The sequence below is a fragment of the Citrus sinensis genome, chromosome 3 (genome assembly GCF_022201045.2).
Source record: "Citrus sinensis cultivar Valencia sweet orange chromosome 3, DVS_A1.0, whole genome shotgun sequence".
Lineage (NCBI taxonomy): Eukaryota > Viridiplantae > Streptophyta > Magnoliopsida > Sapindales > Rutaceae > Citrus > Citrus sinensis.
In genome coordinates, this window is record NC_068558.1 from 18963904 (window position 1) to 18983950 (window position 20047).

General features: G+C 36.6%; 1 non-coding gene across 1 annotated transcript; it reads right to left on the reverse strand.

Moving 5' to 3' along the window:
* Window positions 1–7763: 7763 nt before the first annotated feature.
* On the reverse strand, window positions 7764–7867 carry LOC127901554 (small nucleolar RNA R71). Its single transcript, XR_008053794.1, has one exon. It is a non-coding gene; the product is annotated as a small nucleolar RNA R71 (small nucleolar RNA).
* Between the last annotated feature and the right edge of the window lie 12180 nt (window positions 7868–20047).

Sequence of the window (20047 nt, forward strand, 5' to 3'; positions counted from 1 at the left end):
AGCCTAGTGATAGGAGACTATCTAGCTTGGTTCGGAGAGCACTTGTTGGGTCAATTTAAATAAAGTGCTCATGTGTCGATCGATATGTGAGTGAGTAAGTAAGCTATACCTCTCATAGTAGTCGACATTCAATAAGCTACCTTGTTCGTCGGTTTTGCTTTACATAGATGCACTCCTCCATGTGAAATATTCATCTTCACCTACCCGCCTAGATAAAGGAAGGATATCGATGCTTATCTTCATAAACATCATAGAAGAAGTCTAACTAGAGTCATTATTAAAAGGAACCTTATTGGATTGATAATTAAGTATGTTTTCTAGGATCATATTCAGTTACACTTTTAAAGTACACTACGAATAAGCTAATTGCTAGTATAGTAAGTAGCCGAGGCAAGCTTTAAATAAAGCATTTGAGGTCTCTCTAGTTTATCAGCTGACGAACTTAAAGTACGATAGGCTGGTAGCATCGATTGCCGCTCTTTCTTTCTTACACTAATAGAAAAAAAAACTACTAGACTAGACTAGTATTTGAGTGCTCCTTATTGTTCGAATCTTGACCGGGTCCGAGCTTTCCAAGCTTTATGCTGTTGGGGAACTTTGCAAGGGTCTTACCACCTTTTTGATTTACATTTCACCGTTGGAGGATTTAGTGGAGGATCTAGGGCGTTAGCCCGAAGCCCATAGAGAGAGAGAGTCAAAAGCCTATAGCACTGCAGGAAGACCAAGATCTCGATCGACAGATCTAGTGGTCAGTCACCGTCAATATTTGATTCTACGGCCAATGCTGCTAAATTAAAATAGCAATTAAACCAGGAGATGGCGATTTTTCCATTCTACAACTCCGTAGTGTGGAGGAGTATTTGCACATGAGGTCTGCTTGATGAATAAAAAAATGCCATGGTCTATGAAGTACTTCCACAAAACAAAGCATTAGAGATGAACTCTCCTCCATTTCATTTCACGGGCGGAGAATTTTCATATCTTTCCCTATCTGAGAATGAAGAGTCAAAGGGGGTAAGAACCATGCGATAAAAGGCTTGAAACATTGCACTAACTTCTCTAATTAGATCTCGTTTCAAACTGGATCCTTCCTACTATTCTCTCATGTGTCTTTTTTTTTTTTTTGGGAGCGGGGCCTTGGCCTTACCCTTAATTTAGTTTAGACGCGGCTCGAATGCCTTTACGCTATAGGCTATGTTAAGCATGCTTCTTTGACAGAAAACAAACTCTTTTTCCATGACAACAGGCGCGACTATAAAGGGCGGGGCGGTAAGCTCTCTATCAACAACAGGGGGGGGCTGTTCTCCTTTGTCAACTCCTTGCTTGTGTCGTTGACAAAGTCAACCAAGCCTAACCAAAGCGTCACAACAACATCCAAAGGTTGAAAAACCAACTCAACCTACCCAATAACATATTAAACAACTTACAACGAATATGAAAGGCTGATTTGCCCATCGGATCACCTTTTTTCTTTGTTGTAGAAGGGGCTGATCATGAATTACCTCTTGGACTAGTTATTTCTTCTATAATTTGAATTCCTTTTACAGGTGGTGTTCTAAATGCAGCTTCTAATGTTTGTCCAACTAGTTGTTTGTTTACTAAACCCCTTGTTGGCAATTATATTTTGACCAACAAACACAACACATTCATTAACATGTATTGTAGAAACTTGTAACACGTGTACGTAACAAATTGTAAGTGCAAAAAATTTCAACTAACGGTAGAGCTTTAATTTATACTAGAAAATCCTCTAAAGTATGTCAACTAACATGATTAAAAAAGCAAACATGCTCCTAAATTTATTCATTAGGCAAATACCATAACTGACTCTTAGATAAAAGGAAGACTAACAAACTTCAACCAAAATTAAATAAGAGTAGTGAATAACTCAAAACTGAAGTTGTAATAGTTGCTGCACTGATTTTAACAAAAGCTTCTCATGTTATTTGACATTACATATACGCTAAAATATATTAAAAACTGCCTTACATTGATAAACAAACAAAATCAATAACTTCATCTTGTGGATATTGAACATATGTCATGCCTTTGAATATAAATGTTAAACAAACTTGATGTAGTGTGCACACCCCTGCAGCAAAAGATGGTTGTGTTGGTGTTGTTACAGGTGTTGGTGTGGGTGTTGTACTTGATAGGGCAGTAGAACCGGTTAGTTATGTAGGTGTATTTGTTCCTGACCTTGAGGCAAAAACATTTATTCCTATATATGATGCACTAAAGCTTGAAGCTACTGCTAAAGTCTTTCGGTGCGTCTAAATTTCACGAATGTAATAAAATGTCATTAGTAGATAATGAACAGCTAGTTATAATTGGGTGAAAAACATAAATTTATCAACACATAGGAGCATAAGTTTTACAATCATTGTTCTAGTTTTCATGCTTGCATTGATTGGATTTGAGGATATCATCTTATATTGTGGCTGATGCCTTTGCCCATCCCATCTAAAATTCTAGGAATTTGTCGACATGTGCAGGAAATTGAAAATTTTCTCCCGTGGGATGACGCTTCACCAGCCTCCTTTCTTTTACAAGTCTTGGGCTTGCGAGGTGGTCTATGTATATTTAGAGGCAAAAATTTCATTGGCTTCTATGTGTGGCCACTTAGACTTATCTGACAGAGGATGAATGATGCCTAAATAACATTTTAGATAAGTCTCTTTTGCGAAGCAAAGAGCAATATATGGCTCATAAGTAGCCCTTAAATGAGCAATACAAGGCATCGCATGACTGCATGGTAGACCACTAATTTGCCACAACCTATAATCACATGTATGCTCATCTAAATTAACCACATGCGACTTTTTATTATTAGCCATATATGACTTGTTAGTATCTTCAACTTCAAACAACACTTCACTTGCTGGTATAACATGATAGAACCTTGTAGCTTTGAGTAATCTGTTCATTTTTTTCTTGATGTAAGAAGGAACTTCAATTCGCCATCTCTGGCATTCCAGCTTTCTTTTTATGATTGCTTGCATCATCTTCTTCCTTATATGCTCCATTAGGGTGATTATTGGTGCTTTTCTCATATTTCTAAGCCATGCATTCCAACTCTCAATCGTGTTATTTGTTGTATGATCGCATTTGACTGATTTATCAAAAGCATGAGGTGACCAGTATTTTTGGTTGAATTTCTTAGCTAATTGAAAGCATTTGCATTAACCTTCATTATATTATTCATTGCTTCTGTAAAATCATCCTTATTTGCAGCCTTGACAGCCTTTCAGTATTCATTTCTCAACTGTACATTGGGAAAATTTTTATGTTAGGTTGAAAAATATATGCCTCGTAGTACAATACATGTTAAGGAAAAAAGAACTCAAAATGTTAATCTTGGGCCACCCCAAAGAAATGACAAAACTTTAAACTGCCCCCCTTAAGTTTTGACATAATCAAGTTACTCCATATCACTTCGACCACAGTTTATTAGATCATCATATAAAGCTGTAAATGTGCAGAAAAAATTACAATTGTATAATACATCAATAAAAGTCAAAATTACATTGTTTCGAAAGTTTTACACACTTATTTTGTGATTCGTTAAACTCCATTTTGTCTATCTGTCATGAAGGTTAACTTCCTTGAATCAACCAAGTACTCATTCAAATGCCTTAGAATGTCCAACTATCAGTGTTCTCATATTCACATACACATACTGCCAATGGAAAGATCCATTAGTTTGCATCTAGTGTAACAACTGATAACAAGACACCTTCGAATGGTCCCTTCAAATGACATCTATCAAGACTACTAAATGGTTAGCAGCCCGCCTTGAAACCATCTCTAAGCCTTGGGAAACTTATAACGAACCTTTAGAACCTACACTTGCCTGCAGGGGTGCCTGATTTTGTAACTTTAAGCATTGCTAGTGCATCTGGCATATGTTGTTTTATGATGTGAGATAGTCCTAAAGGTCCTTAAAGCTCTTAACATGGTCTCGACCACCTGTTGACTCAAGAATTTTTCTTTTGGCCTTATAAGCCTTCTGTGCACTGACATGAAATCCATACATATGTTTGATGTCAATGACCATATTTTCCACAAAAAATGAAAGATCGGCAGTGATTTTCTTCTGGTACTTCCTAACAACCTAAGCAGTTGTTGCCTCTGGATTTTTCATAATCCCCTGACATGTATGGACATTATGAAAAAAAAATTATTTAGAAGCATTCACCGTGTCTCTACAATAAAGCATATACCTTGAAAAAATACTTGGATGCATAACAATGACATAATATCTTTCTTCTCTTAAATTTCACTCTTTTACCTCAAAAACCTTCTTGAATACAGAAATCTTGAAGGGCCCATGCAAAAGACTTCATGTTTTCTAAAAACTATTCTAACCCTAAACTCCACTGGATTTGTACTGTTCTCAAACATTTGACCCCCCCAATACGCGAGACATTACACGAAATGGATGCTCATCATTTGATGATTGCATCGGACCGAAATCATCATTATCACTTTCATAACCCTCTAACAAGCCATCATCTTTATCGCTGGCATCATTATCATCAAATTTACCACTACTTTCGTGTCTTGCTTCTTTATTATCACCATCATTTTCTGAATTAGACCATAAATGAAACTAATCTTCAGCATGAGATGGAGACAAATCATTCATTGCTGTCTGTGTTGAAAGATCAGCACCTAACGAATTTCTAGTTCGCCTTATCTTTCTTGGCTTAGGCCTGGTCTAAACAAACTCACTGTCTACATAATTTAATTTTCTTGTCTTTCCACTTCTAAGGCTTAATAGGAGCATGTTGTTTCTTCTGCCTCCGCTATGCAATCCTTTGAGAAGCCCTTATCTGGACAGAAGCAATTTTTTTTTTTTTTTTTGCATGCAAATGAGATTGATGCACTTTACCACTTCTTCTATTTACTGTATTTGATTCATTTATAGTTGTCTCAGATGGTTCGACTTGGTCAACTTGAGATGAAAATTCAAGGTGCAAGTTCATGATTAGGAGTTATTGGTGTTTGTTCTGGTGGTATTAACTGCACATGTTCAACCATTGGCTGGAAAGATGTTGATGTAGTAGGAAGTATTAGATTGACCGCTCTCTAAACTATTGTCTTAAAAAATTTGAGACAATGATGGATTTATGTTATTCGCACCCAACCCAAGGTTATCATCATCATTTTCTTCCCCCAATAAAACATTATAGAAATCATCGGCCCCATCATTATCTTTCTCTGGTTCAGATGTATGAATAGTTGCATATACTGGTGTTTGGTTAATTTTTGGGTTAATTGTTGGAGTAAACAATGGAGTTTGGTCATAATCTGGGTATATGTCATTAAAATCACTGCCAAACTATGTTGTTAGCTGATCTTGTTGCAGATTCGATTCCATTGGTGTCCTAATCTTCTCAAGAACATATTATGTGGTTAATATATTGTCACTCGGCATATGTTGTTCAGCTCCATATTGAGGTGTTGTTTCATATTGATGTATTGACTCAGGTGCAGATTGTTGAGTATTAGAAAATGCATATTTATAAAGGAGAAAACCGTTATTTTACATTTTAAGTCTTACTAACAACCCTTACTTTTATATATTTAACCTTCTTGTGATTTAATTACATGTGTTTTATTTTAATTAAGTATTTTATGTATTTTAGGGGCATTATAGTCATTTCACAATAAAGGAGAGATCAGACGGCAAAACGGACATCACTTTTGAACTCAGGACGGTCGAAAACCTTAGGAGGAGCATAAAAGGAAAAATGACACTATTCACATGTACGGTACTATTCACGTGTACGGTACTGTATACGTTACTGTTCACGACACTGTTCACATAGACGGATGATGACGTGGCATTGACCGATGATGTGGCATTGACTGATGAGGTGTCACGATCCTGTTGGACTAAAATTCTTATGTACTGTTGATGGTGACGTGGCAGCATATCAGTGGACGAAAAATCTCGCGTACGGTGCATGCATCACACAGGATTATTTTCAACCAAACCGCGTTACTGTTCATCCGGGTCAAACCGCGTTACTGTTCAAAGTCGGGTCAAACCGTGTTACTGTTCATCCGCGTGGTCAAACCGTGGACTGTTGACTGATGACGTGGCGCAATCCTGAGCGTCCAAACTATTTTTAATCCGATGGCCATGATTTACTCCATGTATCTATAAAAAGGGGGCCTCCCCCCCCTAATTTGATATCTCTGAATCCATTTTTGGGATCCATTTTCTGTAATTCCTTCTCCATCTTGTATTTTCTTCGTATTTTAATAAATTTCCATTTTGCCCCTAGTTCAATTATGAGTGGCTAATTTTCTTTCAAGCTTGGGTTGAAGGTGAAGTCTCAACATGTGTCATGGGCTTAATTTGGTAAATTTATTTTCTCTTCCCCTCTAATTTTTGTGGATGTTTTGACTTCTCGTCGACAAATAATAATAGTCTTGTCTAGATACCGCCTTGGTTACACCGGCTCTCTAGTATAAGGTTATTATTATTTGGCACGATAAGCCCTTAGCACCATATTGATTAGAGCGTGGTTCATGAGGTGTGGATTCCCCCCTCATGATTTAATTGGCATTAATACGGATTATTTAGCCCATGATGCATGTTGATACGGATCCAGATACCCAAGTACGTCATTTCAATAGAATTCTCTTCAATTCATTCTCGCCATTTCAATTCCAGTTTTAGAATTTATTCTCGCCATTTTAATTTAAGTTTTAGCATATTCCAAATCATTTCCACCATAAATCCAATCACCCATTTACAAAATTAATTCTACACAATTAAAATCCACCTCCTCGTGGGATCGACACTCGTCACCATAGATCTATACTACAATAGATTCGTGCGCTTGCGAGTACATTAAAATTTGCACAACAAGTTTTTGGCGCCGTTGCCGGGGAGGTAAGTAATTTTAATTCATAGAATTAATTTTTGTGAATAATTTCTTTTATTTGTTTTCTTGTATTTTTTTTTATTATTAAAAAAAAAAAGTGAATCTACATTTAAAGGTTAGTATTTCTTTTCTTTTTCTCTTCTTTAAAATTTTGTAATTTAATTTTCCATTTATTTTTCTTTGTAATTTTTTTTGTTTATCTTATTAATTTAATTTTTAGTTAATTTCTTTCACGTATTTATTTTTGTGTATTTTTATAGAAAGGTTGTAATAGCGCAATAAGGTTAGTATCGTAATTTCTCCCTCTTCTTTATTTTTATTTGTTTTGTTCCCATCTTTATTTTTGTTTTGTTTGCATCTTTATTTTTATTTTATTTATTTTGCATGCATGGTCGTAGGTCATTATTACCTAATCTTGAACCTATAGACCTTGAATTAGAAAAAACACTTCGCACACACAAACACGTTAAAAATAAAATGGATTTACAAGCACCACAGGAGAGGCCATTTAAGGACTATTTTAGTCCCTTAGCTAATTTGAGCACGTCATGCATAAGATACCCAAATGTAGCTGCTAGGAGTTTTGAATTAAAACCTAGTGTGTTAAATTGTCTCCCTACATTTTATGGCCTAGAAAATGAGGATCCATATAATCATTTGAATGATTTTCATGCCATTTGTCAAACATTCAAATATGAGAATTTTTCAGATGATGATGTTAAACTTAGACTATTCCCATTTTCTTTAAAAGATAGAGCTCGTTCATGGCTTAATACATTGCCTGCTAATAGCATTGCATCATGGGAACAAATGGTTACAAAATTTTTAAATAAATATTTCCCAGTGCATAAAACCAATGCTATTCGCAGGGAAATCTCGGAGTTTACCCAGAAAGATGACGAGCAATTTTTCGAAACATGGGAGCGATTCAATGGGCTACTCTTGAAGTGTCCACATCATGGGTACGAGAAATGGCACCAATGCCAATACTTTTTGGAGGGATTATTGCCGAATGTGCAAGAATGGCTAATGGCAACGAGTGGAGGAGAGCTAATGTCAAAAAGTGCATCAGAGATTTGGGAATTCTTCCAGCGACAAGCAGATAATTCCCAACAACGGAGTCGATCACTCAGGACTACTAGAAGAATTAAAGGAGTGAATGAGGTTCAAATTGGCGAATCAAGTTCAGAAATTAAAGAAGTCAAAGCGATAATTGAAGGTCTCTCTCGACAAATAGCATCATTATCGACTGCTAAATCAACAGAGCCACATGACCATGACTCATACTCAGATCAAGCCAATGCCATAGGTGTAATGAGAAAGCCATCAAATTACAACCCATACTCCAACACATATAACCCTGGATGGAGAGACCACCCCAATTTTTCATGGTCTCAAGGATTCCAACAGAATGGACCAACAGCTCCAGCTCCACCAATTCCACAAAATCCTCAAGCCTCTCAGCCCCCATTTAGACCATTCAATCAGAATCAGAACTACTCTCAACCCAGACCATGGGAGGATGCATTCCAAAATTTCAAGAATGTTACTCACTCCACGATTGAGCAACAGAACCGCACCATTGATGGACTACGAAATGAGTTGAGAGCGGGCTTCAACTCACAAGCCCAATCAGTTTCAAGCCTCGAGAAGATGGTGGGACAACTCGCTTCTTCAGTTCAGACCTTGGCAATGACTGTTGAGAAAGGAAAATTTCCAAGTCAACCAGTGCCTAATCCTAAAGGAGTGCATGAAGCGAGTACTAGTTCACCACAGCAACATGGAGAGGTCAAAGCAGTAATGACCTTGCGAAAAGGAAAGGAAGTCGACAACAAAGTGGAGATGCTGGTGACAAAAGAAAATCAAATTGTACCTGTGAATGTTGAAGACTCATCACCGGAGGAGAAAGAAGAAACCAACCCACGAGAATACGTTCCGAAAGCTCCATTTCCTCAAAGGTTAGCGAAAGGAAAGAAGGGAAAATCCACAGGTGAGATTCTCGAAATCTTCAAACAGGTAAGTGTTAATATCCCTTTGCTTGATGCTATTAAACAAGTTCCATCTTATGCCAAGTTTCTTAAAGACCTTTGGACTAAAAAGAGAAATATGCATGTTCAAAAGAAGGCATTTTTAACAGAAAACGTTAGTTCTATACTCCAACATAAAATTCCTTTAAAATGCAAAGACCCTGGCTCCCCCACTATCTCATGTAGTATAGGGAACCACACAATTGAGAATGCTTTGTTGGATTTAGGAGCTAGTGTAAATCTTTTGCCTTACTCTGTATTCGTGAAACTTGGACTGGGAGAATTACACCCAACTCCAGTGGTGTTACAGCTTGCAGATCGGTCCACGAAAATACCTCGTGGTATTGTGGAGGACGTGCTTATCCAGGTAGACAAGTTTTATTTTCCTGTTGATTTCATTGTAATTGACACTCAACCAATACAGGATTCAAGGAAGCACATCCCCATTATTCTAGGCCGACCTTTCTTGGCAACTGCGGATGCTCACATTCAATGCAGGACTGGAAATATGCAGTTGTCCTTCGGCAACATGACTATGGAACTGAACATCTTCAACATTGCCAAACAACCTCACAATGCAGATGATGGAATTGTTGATGTGGATTTAATTGAAGCATTAGTTGATGATACTTTTGTTTCAAACCTTAGTGATGATCCTTTACAAACATGTTTAACTCACTTTGGTTTTGATTTTGATATTGACAGATCGGTTGATGAGGTCAACGCCCTGCTTGACTCAGCACCATCTATGGACACTAATAAATGGAAGTCAAGAGTTGAACAACTAGCACCATCAGAGAAGAAACTCATCCCATCATCAGAATCACCACCGAAACTCGAGCTCAAACCATTACCCAACACATTGGAATATGCATTTTTGGGAGAAGAAAGTACTCTACCGGTAATCATCTCATCATCCCTCAATGACGAACAAAAAGGTAAGTTGTTGGATGTTTTAAAAGAGCACAAAGGAGCATTAGGATGGACCATAGCAGACATCAAAGGTATAAATCCAGTAGACTGCATGCATTACATTCACCTTGATGAAAATGCTAAATCTACTAGGGAAATGCAACGTCGGTTAAATCCTAATATGAAAGAAGTTGTTAGAATTGAAGTCCTTAAGCTATTAGATGCAGGTATCATTTACCCAATTTCTGATAGTTCATGGGTCAGTCCTGTACAAGTTGTCCCCAAAAAGTCAGGAGTCACAGTAGTTACGAATGCAGATAATGAATTGATACCCACTAGAGTAACTACAGGGTGGCGTGTATGCATCGATTATAGGAAATTGAATTCTGTCACACGTAAAGACCATTTTCCTTTACCATTTATTGATCAAATGCTTGATAGATTAGCAGGCCATGAATTTTATTGCTTTCTAGATGGCTACTCAGGATATAATCAGATCCCCATAGCACCAAAAGATCAAGAGAAAACTACTTTCACTTGCCCTTTTGGCACATTTGCATATAGGAGAATGCCATTTGGATTATGTAATGCACCTGCTACATTTCAACGATGTATGTTGAGCATTTTTTCTGATATGGTTGAACGATTCCTTGAAGTCTTTATGGATGACTTTTCTGTCTTTGGTGACTCGTTTGATCAATGTTTACATCATCTAACGCTAGTTCTGCAGAGATGTACCGAGAAGAGCTTAGTCTTAAATTGGGAGAAGTGCCATTTTATGGTAAAACAAGGTATTGTTCTCGGTCACATCATTTCGAGCAAAGGTATTGAGGTTGACAAAGCCAAGGTGGATCTCATTTCTAATCTCCCTCCACCTAAAACAGTCAGAGAAGTAAGATCTTTCCTTGGGCATGCTGGTTTCTATAGACGTTTCATTAAAGATTTTAGCAAAGTTTCTAGACCCTTATGCAATTTACTTGCTAAGGATGTACCTTTTATCTTTAATGATTCATGTCTTATGGCTTTTGAAAAATTAAAGCAATTGTTGACATCATCACCCATCATTCAGGCCCCAAACTGGAGCTTACCATTTGAGCTTATGTGTGATGCATCTGATTATGCAGTAGGAGCAGTTTTAGGACAAAGAGTTGATCGAATTCCTCATGTTATTTACTATGCTAGTATGACATTGAATGATGCACAGTTGAACTATTCAACTACTGAAAAAGAAATGCTAGCAGTAGTGTTTGCATTGGAAAAATTTCGATCTTATCTCATTGGTTGTAAAATAATTATATTCACAGATCATGCTGCTCTTAAATATCTTCTCACAAAGAAAGATGCAAAAGCCAGACTAATTCGTTGGGTGTTACTTTTGCAGGAATTTGACTTGGAATTCAAAGATAAAAAAGGGATAGAAAATGTTGTGGCGGACCACCTCTCTCGTCTCCATTTTGACACAATTATAGAACAATTACCATTAAATGAGTCATTTCCAGATGAACAATTAATGAGTGTGGAAGTATTACCTTGGTATGCTGATATAGTTAATTATCTTGTTACAGGTAAACTTCCAGAGCATTGGACCAAGCAAGACAAGGCTAAATTCTTTGCAGAGATAAAGAATTTCTTTTGGGATGACCCGTATTTGTTCAAGTATTGTGCGGATCAAATTGTTAGACGATGTGTCCCAGAAAGTGAAATTCAGAATATCCTTTCATTCTGCCATGAACAAGCTTGTGGAGGCCATTTCAGTGCTAAGAAGACAGCGACTAAAGTTTTACAATGTGGTTTCTATTGGCCATCTATATTTCGAGACGCTTACACTTTCTGTTCTTCATGTGATAGGTGTCAACGAATGGGAAGCATTACACGAAGGAACATGATGCCACTAAATCCAATTTTAGTGGTTGAGATTTTTGACGTATGGGGTATCGACTTCATGGGACCCTTTCCCCCTTCTTTTGGCCATCAATACATATTGGTTGCTGTTGACTACGTATCAAAATGGGTAGAAGCAATTCCATGTAGGACCAATGATCACAAGGTGGTGATAGCATTTTTGAAAAGCAACATTGTTTCACGCTTTGGATTCCCTCGAGCGATAATCAGTGATGGTGGTGCCCACTTTTGTAACAAAGCATTCAAGGCTCTTTTGACAAAGTATTCAATCACACACAAAGTGGCGACCCCGTATCATCCGCAAACCAGTGGCCAAGTTGAGATCTCCAATCGAGAAATAAAGCACATATTAGAAAAAACGGTGAGGCCAGACAGAAAAGATTGGTCATTAAGACTTGATGATGCATTATGGGCATATAGAACGGCTTTCAAGACCCCAATTGGGATGTCACCCTACAGGCTAGTGTATGGAAAAGCTTGCCACCTACCTGTGGAACTCGAGCATCGTGCATATTGGGCCATCAAGAAATTCAACTTTGACATGCAGCAAGCCAGCTCAGAAAGAAGATTACAGCTGGCAGAACTTGAAGAAATTCGCAATGATGCATACGAAAATGCCAAAATTTACAAGCAACGAATGAAAGTCTTCCATGATAAGCAAATTATGAGAAAATCGTTCACTCCAGGTCAGAAAGTGCTTTTATTCAATTCTCGCTTGCACCTATTCCCAGGTAAGTTACGCTCTCGTTGGTCTGGTCCCTTTATTGTTCATACTGTTTTTCCACATGGGGCAATTGAAATTAAGGACCCAAAGAACGGTGTCACGTTTAAAGTTAATGGTCAAAGATTAAAGCCATATCTAGAATACCAACCACGTGGAGAAGACACCGAAATAAATTTGAGTGACCCACCAGATTTGAATTGATTTTTTTTTTCTTTCTTTTCGTTGATTTGATTTTGTTTTCTTTCTTTATATTATTCTTTTGCTAATTGAAATTGTTTTTGCATAAGTGTGTTTATTTTACCATTAAGTTTTCTCTTATCATTGTTAATCATGAGTCTCATACTTAGGCCGTTCCTCCTGAACATTCTTAAACCACTTCAACGTGTCAAAACTCATCTCAAAAGGCAGATTCAATTTTGTAAAACACAACGCATTTGGGCTCTACAACCACCAGAGTTAGTAGCCTATGTTGAGGGTTTAGAAAGCCAACTCAGAGACATTGAGAGAAGTGTTTACGACATCCAGTTGGAGCTTGAGGTAAATTCAATAAGAGGACGATTTTAATTTTCTTTGTGTGTTTTAATTTGTTTTTCTGTTTGTGTGCTTTAGTTTGTTACCCCGGTGAAGTGGCGGATAACGGTACTCCGTGACAATCAAGTCGGTTACTTCAGTTTCCTATAATAACTGATATTCTGAGGCGAAGGTATGGACAGAAACGAGATTCTAACGAAGCTTCACAAGCGATTCCCTTCACTTCCTCAGAATGCCCTCCTTACGATCTATAAAGCTCGGTCCGAACGCATGCGATTACTCATGAGAAATAACATACCTGCTGACATCCGTTGGTTAATCGAGGCTAAAGTACGATCGGCAGGTGAGTTACCTCCAAAATTTATTGCATACATGCCTGGTTGTGGTAAAGGAAATTATGCAAGAAAACGACGAGCTCGAAGAATTTCTGTTGCTTGTCATAAGTGTGCCAGAATGAGTTGCAATAAAAACCCATGTTCTTTAGGAATGATGTCTGATAACAGGGAAGATAAGATTCAATTCATTAGGGATGGCTTGAATAAGGAGTCATTGGATGATATCCTTTTGTCTCTTGAAACGCATCCCAGTGGATATGTGCAAGGAGCGATTCTCCAGTTATGGCCATTATTCCAGAAAGAGCATGCACGATATAGTCTCGGGAATCTGACTATAAACGACCCTGTTTGCCTGTTTATAAGAAAACTGGATGGGAAGCCTATCCTCGACCCATAGAGGGCGTTCAAGCCGTTTCTGGACGTAAAACCAGAGGAAGATGTGAGCCACAGTCGCAACTACGTGTAAATATCCTTTTACTTTACTGTTATTTTATTTCATTTCACTGTTGTTTTATTGTTTGCATTATTGTCTTTAATAATTTTATTATTGTTTGCTATTTCCTTTTTACTGTTTTCTTTTTGACTCGCGAGCCATGTGCTTCATGCGTTATTTGACACTAACATGTTACCTCATTCACAGCTGTGACCCACTATCACCAAGACTCTTAAATGTGATTTCTTTTGTCAAACACTCACAAATTGTTTTTGAGAAATATTCCAATGGCAGCTACTCCCAATAGACAATTCAAGAACATTTGTGTGCTTTCTGGATTTACCTATGGCAAACATAAAGAGTTCGTTGAGGCAGCCATAGATCTTGGTCGAAGCATAGCAGCGAGAAATTTACATTTGGTGTATGGAGGAGGTAACCGAGGGTTATCAAAAATGGTCTCCGAAGCAGCTTTTATCAGAGGAAGTCAAGTGTTAGGCATCATCCCAAGAGTCCTAAAACCATTGGGCAGTTCGTCTGACTCATCAACTGGAGAAGAGTTAGTCGTCTCAGGTATGCAAGAAAGAATAACTGAAATGCTTAATCATGCTGATGCATTTATTTTCCTTCCAGGAGATCTTGCAACACTAGAGGCACTTATCACGCTAGCATCTTGGGCCCATCTGCACATCCACCAAAAACCCATCGGTTTGTTAAATGTCAATAACTTTTATGATGGCTTTATCGCATTTCTTAACCATGCAATAAAAAACTATTTCATTCCCGCTAATGTGAAAAAACTTTTTATTTGTGCTCACACTGCTAACGAGCTACTTGATCTGTTACAAGCTTATAGACCGGAGCCAGACCCCTGGACCTTCGTGTTGGAGCGTCCAAATAATGATGGTAACAGTAGCAGCAGTAAGAAGTACAAATTAGATTTAACTCTCCGCCTATAAATATTTTCTTCTGTGTTGCACCACCCAGGTGATGTCTTCTAAACTCTACTTCTTTCCTTTCAAACATTGAGGACAATGTTTCGTTCTGGTTGGGGGGAGGGAATAGTCGACAATTGTAGAATTTTGGTTAAGTTTTTACTAATTTTTGTTGTAGAAACTAACTGTTGCTAACTTTTTGTGTTGAAGATGGCTGAATATGGAGTGTAGTGACTCTAGAAACGCATCTTCATCGTTTATAAAAAAAAAAAAAAATTCAGACATTTTCTTTTTCTTTATTATGTGTTTATGTTTATTTTTCTTCTTTTTAATTTCTCCTCTATAAATATACATTTTCCAACTTTTGAGTCGAAGATGGCTGAATATGGAGTGTAGTTCCTCTAGAAACGCATCTTCTTTAAAAAAAAAAAAATCATTTTCGTTTTCTATCATTTTACGTGTAACTTTTCTAATTAGTTTTTATGCATCATTTTCACATTTCTGCATGCATATTTTCCTTTCATGTTTAGAATAGGTTGGGGGGTAGAATGTTGTTTAAAAAAAAAAAAATTTGTGTGATTTGTTTTAACATTGGGTGACATGATTAATTTTAAATTTTAGTATTTGTATTATCTTTGGTCTTAAGTGATGTTACATTATGTTTGCTACTCTACATGTTGATGTCGGAGACATATATGAGTTGCTTGAAGGAATGAACATGTCATAATAAGTACCAAGTGAGTTTTTGAGCCTATTATTTTTCTTGGAGAATAACCCTTTTGCCCACTCTTTATACAGCTTAGCAGTTTATTATTTTATACACGATCTCTAAATTACTTTTGAGTTAACCCTAAAAAAAAAAAAAATTGTAAAATAAAAAAAAAAGAAAAAAGAAAAAGAAAAAAGAGTGTGTTGCTACATTTGGAGGCCCATCTAACTAGTAGATATGGAAGGTTATTCAGAGCCCTAAAAGACGATGGAAAGGCCATCTTTGATCCGTTTGAGCCTTTCTAGCCATCCCTTTTATTAAATATCCATAGTTAACCCTTTTGAGCCTTTAAAAAAAAAAAAACATTTTCTTTGTCAACTTATCATCTTGACCCACTCCGATTTGGAGTATTACCCGATGTCTTATAAGTTCCATCACCTATTTATGTTTGAGAAAATGTAAATAATTATGTTGTTCAGTGAAGTTATGCCAAAAAACAAAAAAAAACAAAAAAAAAACAAAAACAAAAACAAAAACAAAAGTTGTTGTTTCAAAAGAATAAAAATAGGTGAAATCCACCTTGCAACTTCCAAAAAAAAAAAAAAAATTTCTCTGCATTTTTCTCAAACATACACTTTGTTTTCCTTATTTTCCTTCTTTGTTAGCCATGTCCCTAGCCTACGTTTCATCCTAATAAAAGTCCTTCTTGATTTTAGGGAACTATAGTTTGAAGTAGAAGCTAGTTATATGGGCTAAAAAGATGTAGTGATGCATAATTAAAAAAAAAAAAAAGATAAATAAAGTGGGTTGACTAACATTTTATTTGACTTGAGATCGTATTATTTCTAAGCTGAGGGCATATTTATTTCATCTTGGTGAGAGCATGTGATATCACTTCTTTATTATTTTCTCTCTCAATTACCATTCATTGGAGTGACTATTTTTATTGGGATTAATTTATTTGTGAGAGTGTCACTACTTCCAGTGAGATTTTGGGGTTTGACATGTCATTCTTGAGAGTAGCTAAAACAAAGTCTACTGGGCTAATTCATGTGGATGGTTGATGTGGGTGTGATGTTGCTTTAGACTAGAGATAATGCTTATACTTTTATTTGAGTGTTATCATTAATCTGATGGAATAAATACGAGTGTTTCTATTAAAACAAAAAAAAAATTATTTTGAATTTGAATTTTGTTTTCGCTTTATTTGCTAGGGACTAGCAATAAGCTGGTTGGGGGGTGTGTTGAGTATTAGAAAATGCATATTTATAAAGGAGAAAACCGTTATTTTACATTTTAAGTCTTACTAACAACCCTTACTTTTATATATTTAACCTTCTTGTGATTTAATTACATGTGTTTTATTTTAATTAAGTATTTTATGTATTTTAGGGGCATTATAGTCATTTCACAATAAAGGAGAGATCAGACGGCAAAACGGACATCACTTTTGAACTCAGGACGGTCGAAAACCTTAGGAGGAGCATAAAAGGAAAAATGACACTATTCACATGTACGGTACTATTCACGTGTACGGTACTGTATACGTTACTGTTCACGACACTGTTCACATAGACGGATGATGACGTGGCATTGACCGATGATGTGGCATTGACTGATGAGGTGTCACGATCCTGTTGGACTAAAATTCTTATGTACTGTTGATGGTGACGTGGCAGCATATCAGTGGACGAAAAATCTCGCGTACGGTGCATGCATCACACAGGATTATTTTCAACCAAACCGCGTTACTGTTCATCCGGGTCAAACCGCGTTACTGTTCAAAGTCGGGTCAAACCGTGTTACTGTTCATCCGCGTGGTCAAACCGTGGACTGTTGACTGATGACGTGGCGCAATCCTGAGCGTCCAAACTATTTTTAATCCGATGGCCATGATTTACTCCATGTATCTATAAAAAGGGGGCCTCCCCCCCCTAATTTGATATCTCTGAATCCATTTTTGGGATCCATTTTCTGTAATTCCTTCTCCATCTTGTATTTTCTTCGTATTTTAATAAATTTCCATTTTGCCCCTAGTTCAATTATGAGTGGCTAATTTTCTTTCAAGCTTGGGTTGAAGGTGAAGTCTCAACATGTGTCATGGGCTTAATTTGGTAAATTTATTTTCTCTTCCCCTCTAATTTTTGTGGATGTTTTGACTTCTCGTCGACAAATAATAATAGTCTTGTCTAGATACCGCCTTGGTTACACCGGCTCTCTAGTATAAGGTTATTATTATTTGGCACGATAAGCCCTTAGCACCATATTGATTAGAGCGTGGTTCATGAGGTGTGGATTCCCCCCTCATGATTTAATTGGCATTAATACGGATTATTTAGCCCATGATGCATGTTGATACGGATCCAGATACCCAAGTACGTCATTTCAATAGAATTCTCTTCAATTCATTCTCGCCATTTCAATTCCAGTTTTAGAATTTATTCTCGCCATTTTAATTTAAGTTTTAGCATATTCCAAATCATTTCCACCATAAATCCAATCACCCATTTACAAAATTAATTCTACACAATTAAAATCCACCTCCTCGTGGGATCGACACTCGTCACCATAGATCTATACTACAATAGATTCGTGCGCTTGCGAGTACATTAAAATTTGCACAACACAGATGGTGATGGAATGACAGGTTCAGGAGTGGGGGTTGATGGACTAAGATTATCGAATCTAGGGCCAGGGGTAAGTCTCTTGCCTCTTCTTCTCTTCCTTGGAATACTCTTAATATTTCTACTACTGGTCTTACCAGGTGGTGGTTCAACAGGTTGTGGTGCTTCTACGGCAATAGTCTGAATATCACCATCGAATAACTCTTTCGACCCACATACATCACATTCAACGGTAGCACCTCCATATAAACGTCAATCTTTATGTACTTCTTCTTGTTAAACAACTGTCATACCTAATAGATTTCATTATCATTCTCTATTGCCCCATTTTTTTCATTCTAGGGCAATGTAACCTCAAGTACAAACCTCTCATGGGGCCAACTAATTCTCCCAAAAACTTGTCTTATTGCACCATTGACCACTATCACTCTACTTAAAAAGTCAGGATCTATTAGGCCAAGATCTCACCTTACACCCATAAAGTTAACAAAAGTTGACACCTTGAATTTGTTTCCTATATATCACAATACACAGACAAGCTTCAAAATCCACAATCCACACATATACTACTACCAGTCATATAATTTTCAACAAACTAATCATCATAAAATGCATAAAAAGCGCACAATAAATTTCTTCAACAAGTTATACAACACACAATAAATTTCTTCAACAAGTTATACACGTACATGAAAAAATGCGCCCACAGAACCAGCATATACAACCTCATTACGCAAATCATTCATTACAATTGTTAAAGATTATTCAACAGTAAGCACAATGAAACAAAAAAACCAACACACTCAAATTCCAAAATCATCGCTTGTACTGAGCCTCATAGTCGTAACTAGTAACTTACAGTGCTAATAAAAACCAACAAAAATAATAGAAATCTTGGTTTCATTCTATGGTTTTCAATTTTCTGAGTGCAGAAACAAGGAAAAATTTCCTATGTTTTTTACTACAAACCAAAACCCCCAAATTTATAAAAACCCAAGGTTTCCAATAATGTTTCAAAATCAATTATTAACATCCTGATGCAATGTCACTAACCTATCATTATCACGCCCAAAAATAACATAAGTACCAATATACAGCCCAAAACAAAGGATAATGATAAAATGTTAAATAAGTTCCTTTTTTTCTCACCTCAACTGTCAAACGAGGCTGTTCAGACTCAGATTCTCTATTGCTACTGCTTGAGTTCATCTTACTCCTTCCAATTTCATCCTTACAGTTTGTTTAGTGTTGCTCTGTTTTCTTGACTGAGTGAAGTCTTACAAGTTATGAGTGTATACACAAACGCTTCGCTTTACTTTGGTGCGAAAGCAAAGCTCTTGTTTTTATATTACACCATGTATTTTTTCCTTTTTTTTTCTTTTTTCTTTTTTATTTTTTTAACATTTACATCACACAGTAAAATCGAGTTAGGTTAAAAATACTGACTGATTTGATGTTTCCTGCATATGTGTCACGTGTCTCTATGCTTAACAATGGTTACATATTTTTATAAGTACCATATTACCCATCCTGCCGTTTAAATTAACAGAGAGATAACAAGTTTTGGGGGATAGATTGATATTTTCAATAGTAAGGGGGGTAATTTGGAAATTATCACTTCACTAGGGGGATGACACGAAATTAACCCTTGTATCATGCTATAATTCTATGAGCCAAATTTACCCCTAACAATATGTATTTTATTGAAAGGTTTATAAAGGGATAAAATAAGATTGAATAAGAATTGATCTTTAAATTTTAATAAATACAAATATAATCTAAGCAGGCTCGTAATATGCCAAGCATTGGATTGAAAGAATTAATGAAAGAAAAGAATTATAACGTTTTCTTATGAATCAAAATATTGAATTAAATCATAATATGTATTGAAACTGAAATTGAGATAATTATTTTGTGAATCAAATTCTTTAATTTCAGGAAGAAAAATAAAATTCAAGCATTTGGTACTGCTTCTAATTTTTTCTCCTGTCATCAAAGTTGTTAGAGGGTAGAAAG